Genomic DNA, 6,737 nt, shown 5'->3' on the forward strand with positions numbered 1-6,737 from the left:
GCTTTAATTTTTAGAATTAGGCCCGGACTTAGCACGGGCTAAAATAACTAGTTGTGTTCATAAATGGAAAAATTACAAAATCAGAAACTAGAACCCACTTGTTCAACAATAGTTGTCCCGCTAAAGAACTTCTAAAGTAGCATACGTGTCTTCGTCCCCATCCAATTATGGCGATCATGTCTTAAAGGTCCATAATATCAAAACAAAATTGTAAAAAATAAAAAGGCATACGCCTAAAAGAAGTTTCCAAAATCTATATTTGGAGATTGCAAGCATATAATTTTTTCTACTTCATCAATAAGTTGGACCACTGCACATGAGAAATAGAGTAAATCTAAATTTTATTACAAGAAAAAATATACTATTAGAATAGACTAGGTGGGTGCTGCCCGTGCCAGCACGGGCCCAACATTATTTAACTTTGTATGATTTCTAATTGTAGATATAATAAAATTGATATTGTAAGCGTAGAATCTAAGTAGAAAATATTACATGCTAATTGATAGATGCCTATTTACATACATTTTGATCAAAAAAAAGATATTGTTAGTATCACATTAAAGGATGCTTAAAGTGCCACGTTAGTTACAACAGGTATGACATAACTATTTACATATTAGCAAAAGGTGATGCCTTGTGTATGCGATGTTTGGTCTTCTTTCTGATCTTCTTTTTAGTAGTTCTTGACCAAAAATGCCTGCAAACAAATAAATATGTTATATTTCATAGTCAAAAGAAGCCAACATATCTTCAAGGCAAATAATGTATTGCTAAGTTAGTGAAAGTTGTTGAAGTAAATTAACGTGGATTGCAAAAAATTATCCAACTTTCTTTTCAACATTATATGCCATGTTCTATCTCGAGTAGACTGTAACCTTTAATCTGGATATCTAAGAAGAATCTATAGCAACTAAGAGCAGATATACCAAAATAGAACCTAAGCCAAGAAGAATTCCAAAGGAGTTGCTACATACCAAACTTAGAATTCACTAATAAACAGCCAATCAATAAACATAGGAAATTATATCAGAAAGACTATGGTAGTATCACAGATGTATAAGGTTGAGGATATGCACAAGGTTGAGGATATGCACAGTAGAGTAGAGACCATGTAAATGGACAGGGAATCCAAGTCTTTTTTGAAAAATGGATAAATCAAATCCACAATCCCTTAAATACACTGGTTTGAACGTTCAGTGGCGGAGCCACATTGAACCAAGGGGTGTCAGGGACACCCCTTCGCCGGAAAATTACACTATATTGCTAGATATTTTATTTTATTTTATGTATATTTACTATACGTTGACTCCCCTTGACTTTTCGATGTATCTATTTTTTTTATTTTTTGACACCCCTTGATGAAATTTCTGGCTCCGCCACTGTGAACATGCAATATCTTGGATAGGGTATCCAAGTTACAGTAACCACCAGAAATCAATGGATATAGTTATTAACTAAACAGATCAGTAAAAAATTCTTTAAGCATATACAAACATGACATAATAAATCTCATCCAAAATCGAGAACATGAACAGAAAAGGAACTGGTCAACGACTTCATATGATATATAATGTATCTCAAGTGAGTTATTAAAACTATAGTTAAATAATCTTTCCATAATTGGCACTCTGCAATTAAAACCCAATCCTAATTAAGGTGTGTAATATTTCATGCAAGAGTTTTGCAGCACAGTTCATGGAGCTTTCATGTGCACATACCATTTAAGAGAGCTATTTGTGTACATTATATATCGTAGAAGCTCTCAATTTTTTTTATTCTGTATCTCCGCAAATGAGTTTATGTATATGAGTGGCTAATACAGGAAGAGATCATCAGTTGGCAATTAAGGTATGTAGGAAACAACACAGGATTTATTATATAATGTTACTAATAGTGCATTCTTGTGTTCGTTTACGATACTACATGGAGATTCCAATAGTTAGATTCTAATCGAACTAAGCATGGCCATTTGAAATATCTATTATAACTTTAGATAACTTTGGAGGGTGATTAGGAAAAACAGAAACAGTAGGAAAATCTCATCAAGAGAATAAGTGACCAGAGGAGAAATTTCTTGCATGCACCTTCTAGTCGCTTCTTAGTGATCTTGCATGATTGCTTCTAAGAGCAGTTCCAAAATCATACGCTAAGTTAAACAGTGTAATAAATGCCTAAAGGCAAATAGCAAGGTTAATGGCACATTTTCTCGTGCTCGTGCTAGGAGAGCCTCTTTTTTATAAGCTTGCATCATTCTATATAATTCGCGTCGCCTAGCCTTCTTGTCATGTATTTTTTCGAAGTTTTCATTTTTATGATTTTTATTCGACATTTCAGTCGTCTACTCACTGAATGTGAAAGTCAAGTGCATATTGACATTACTGAGTGTATGTTCAACATTGGCTAATATGCATGCATGTTTATACTAAGTAAAGAATCGATGCAAAAACTTACAATACCTATACATAAATGATTAGAGGTCAGAAAATTTACCTTCCGGCGCTACCGAATAACACGATACACGACAATCACAACGGATCGCAAGAACTGCAATAACAAAGAGAAAAAATCGGGGGAAAATACTATTAGTAATAGATAACTCCAACCAAAACAGAGGAGAAAAATGAAAAATTAGAACAACCTAAGAGTTAGAAGCAGTCATGCACGATATGATTAAACAACAACCAGTTTGATCATATTGTCCCTATCAGTTAGGGAAAGATAGCGCCGCCCAAATAATTTCATAAATAAAAACCTTAAATTAAGACCTATACAATTTAGCGTATACACCAGCCAGAAAATTGCAAAGTCGAGAAGTATGTGATTGCAAAGTAGAACCGAGAAAACCCAAATCCAAAATTCAGCACGCTTCGAGATCAAACATGCTTTTTATCGCTCGATTTAACACACACCATCGAGCTGTAAAATTAAAATTTGTGAACAGAACCTAAAATAGGGGCAACCTACAACATTAATAGGGAAAATTTAAGATATGGCAAAAATTAAAAGAAGGGAAACAAGATGTGAGGAGCAACAGAGAAGAAATGGGGGGGGGGGGGAGGGGAGAACCTACAACAGCCACTGAACTTCAAAATTTTCCCACATCAGTATCATCAGCGGATTGAGATCGAGAATTGATCTCAACCCAAAATTTTGCATGGGGGCTGAAATTAAGTGAAAGAGCAAATTCCAGAACTGAGCCATTTGGATCAAGGATTCAGTCCAGATAACGCACTGAATCAAGTACATGAATACTATTTAAGAAGAATTCCCCAACCCACTTCTGAATTCCTTGAAAGAACTGAGCCATTTGGTTAGAAGGAACGAAAACAAATAACCAAAAAATGGGCAAAATATCCCTTTTGAAGTCGACGTTGGAATGGGACGGCAGAAAGTGGGAATTTTGTTCTATTGGCAAATAATGATGGATTTTGCCTCTGTAGAATGGATCAAATTTGGAATCAAAGGAAAGTGTGAATTCTGCCGAATTTGGAATACAATAAAGTGCAGGAGTGCACTGTTTAGATTTGGTAACTGACAACTTATCAGATGCAAAGCAAAAAACAGGTGCAAAATTGATTAAAAACATACCTGTAGATAGAAGCAATTTGAGGAAGATGAAGAGATCGCTGAGAAGCAATGTAAAATCCGAAAGTTTATTATGCAAACAAAATGGAGGAAACCTGGAGCCCGTTTGGCTTAGTTGACACAAAGTGTGTTGATAAGCATTAAGGTTAAAAAACAGTTAAGTGATGGAACTTATTTAACAAATAAGAAGTTACATGTTTCGATTTAAATGCTGAAACTGATAATAAACGGTTAAAGTGTTTGTCAAATAGACGCTCATACACATTTTATTGTAATGTAATGACTTAAATGCCTCTTAAACTATTCACACTAATAAATGTATACTTATACAAGATTTTAAATTCTAAATTGATTGAAGTATAAATTAACTTATGGATTTACTTTTAGTTCCAAATTGATTAGATTAAATTAGTATTTAGTAAGTATATATTATTTTAGCAACAGGGGGCTAAAGTACAATAAGAAGATCATTATTACATCGTCAATTTTCATTACCAACACAATGCAATTAAAAATAAATAATTTAGTTCATATTTCACAATAGAATATTGAATGATGCAAAACAGCCACGTTTTCAAAGAGATGAAGAAACTCGATTTACAGAAGATAGATTTTTTCTAACTCAAATTAATTTGATTGATTTATGTTGATGATAAAGAGCTTTTTGTTGTTCATGATGGTGGACAATATTTCTGAGAAATAAGCCCGGGAAAAGATGACGGAGTGAGAGTGAAGAATAGAGTTAAGAGTTTTATTAAGATAAATGTATTTTAGAATTATATAATAATAATAATATGAACAAAATAGTAAAAATTTTGGTTAAACTAAAAGTACTTATAAGTTGAAAAGTCATAAGTTGGAAATGATCAATTTGTGACTTATGGCTTATTTTGGTTTATAAACACTTGACTTATAAGTATTTTTGATGTTTACCAAATATGTAGATAAACCGAAAAGTACTTATAAGCTAGTTTGATCAACTTATAAGCTTAGACAAACATCCTCCTAATATGTTGTCTATGTAAAAACACTGGAGTCGTATAAAACTTTACACGTAGTATTTGTATAGAAAAAATAAGCCACGAATGTAAAATGACTTAGAATTGATATGAAATGACTTAAATACCCTCGAGCTTTTTAAAAAAGACTTTTAAGCACAGAGATCGAAACCACCAGCTTTTCTAATCTATATATAACTATAACTATATATACTATAATTATACATTCACTACATATATATATATATATATATATATATATATATATATATATATATATATAATAAAAGGATAGGCAAAAGCACATTATTAAGACAAGAGGCATAACTACAAAAAGCCAAAGTGGCATTGTTAAGACAAAATAAACTACATTTTTAACTAAAAAACCCTTTTTAAATTTTGAATTAATTAGTTACTCTATTTGAATTAATAAATATAGATATCTTATAATTAGCTATATTAAAAAAACAAAAATAAATAACTACTTATTCAAATTGGGGAGTAGTTTCAAGTTGGAGTTTTAAAGTTATTTTAAAATAAAAAAACGAAAAATAAGAAAAAATAAAATAAATTAGCTACAATAAAAAAAACGAAAATATTAATAATAAAAAAATAACTACCTATTCAAGTTGGGGAATAGTTTCAAGTTGGAGTTTTAAAATTATTTATTAAAAAAAAATAAAAAAATAAAACAATTGCCAATTCAAATTGGGGTGTGGTTTCAATTTGGAGTTTAAAATTATTTTAAATTAAAAAACAGGATTAAAGAAATAAAAAATTATCAATTTAATTTGGGGAGTAGTTTCTTTCTAATATATTAGTCTCTCTCTCTCTCAATTTGCCAAATCAAATTTGGGAGTAGTTCCAAGTTAGAGTTTTAAGACAAAATAAACTACCTTTCTAACTAAAAAATCTTTTAAATTTTAAATTTTGAATTAATTGGTTACTCTATTTGAATTAATAAATATAGATATCTCATAATTAGCTATAATAAAAGACGAAAAAAACTTACCCATTCAAATTGGGGAGTAGTTTCAAGTTGGTGTTTTTAAAAATATATTAAAATAAAAAAACAAATGAAAAAATAAATTAGCTATAATAAAAAACAAATATATATAAATAAAAGTAATATCCATTCAAATTGGGGAGTAGTTTCAAGTTGGAGTTTTAAAATTATTTTAAAATAAAAAAACTTTCAATTCAAATGAAAAATATAAAAAGTCAAGTGGCATTGCTAAGACAAATATTTTTCAAGTGGCATTCAAACTGGGAGTAGTTTCAAGTTGGAGTTTTAAAATAAAAAAATAAAAAATAAGAAACAATTAAATTAGCTACAATAAAAAATGAAACATATTAAAAAATAAAAACAAAAATAAACTACCTATTCAAGTTGTGGAGTAGTTTTGGTTACTCCCTTTCTAACTAAAAACCTTTAAATTTTAAGTTTTTAATTAATTGATTACTCTATTTAAATTAATAAATAAAGATATATTATAATTAGCTATAATAAAAAAGGAAAAAAACTACCCATTCAAATTGGGGAGTAATTTCAATTTGGAGTTTTACAAATATTTTAAAATAAAAAAAGAAAAAAAAAGAAAGTAAAATTAGCTATAATAAAAAAATAAAAAGATATATAGTAAAAAAAGGAAAAAATAATTATCCATTCAAATTGGGGAGTAATTTCAAGTTGGAGTTTTACAAATATTTTTAAAAAAAATATAAATTAGCTATAATAAAAAAATAAAAATATATAATAAAAATTATCCATTCAAATTGGAGAGTAGTTTCAAGTTGGACTTTTAAAATTATTCTAAAATAAAAAGACAAAAATAAAAAAATAAAGAAACTTTCAATTCAAATGAAAAATACAAAAATATAAAGATACTATTAGGATATTATACATGTCATCTCTATATATATATAGTAAAAAAATATTACATTATTTAGAATTTTAGTAAACTACAAATGAGAAAACTATACATTAGAAGAGAATGTACGAAAAGAGAGGGATAAAGATAATTTTATGATATTTATATTTTGAATTAATTAAAAAATAAAAGATAAATAAATAACACTCAAAGAAAATTATCAATAGTATTAAGTACTTGCTAATTCAATAATAAAAATAAAAAGGATCAAACAATTTATTTG

At 29.0% G+C, this 6,737-nt stretch overlaps 1 long non-coding RNA gene across 1 annotated transcript; it reads right to left on the reverse strand.

Moving 5' to 3' along the window:
• Positions 1 to 443: 443 nt before the first annotated feature.
• Positions 444 to 3,743, reverse strand: LOC107764806 (uncharacterized). The gene is made up of 3 exons (XR_001643288.2): positions 3,589 to 3,743; positions 2,491 to 2,544; positions 444 to 697 (listed from the first exon to the last, which is right to left on the reverse strand). It is a non-coding gene; the product is annotated as an uncharacterized LOC107764806 (long non-coding RNA).
• Positions 3,744 to 6,737: the final 2,994 nt, after the last annotated feature.

Source organism: Nicotiana tabacum, chromosome 2 (assembly GCF_000715075.1).
Source record: "Nicotiana tabacum cultivar K326 chromosome 2, ASM71507v2, whole genome shotgun sequence".
Lineage (NCBI taxonomy): Eukaryota > Viridiplantae > Streptophyta > Magnoliopsida > Solanales > Solanaceae > Nicotiana > Nicotiana tabacum.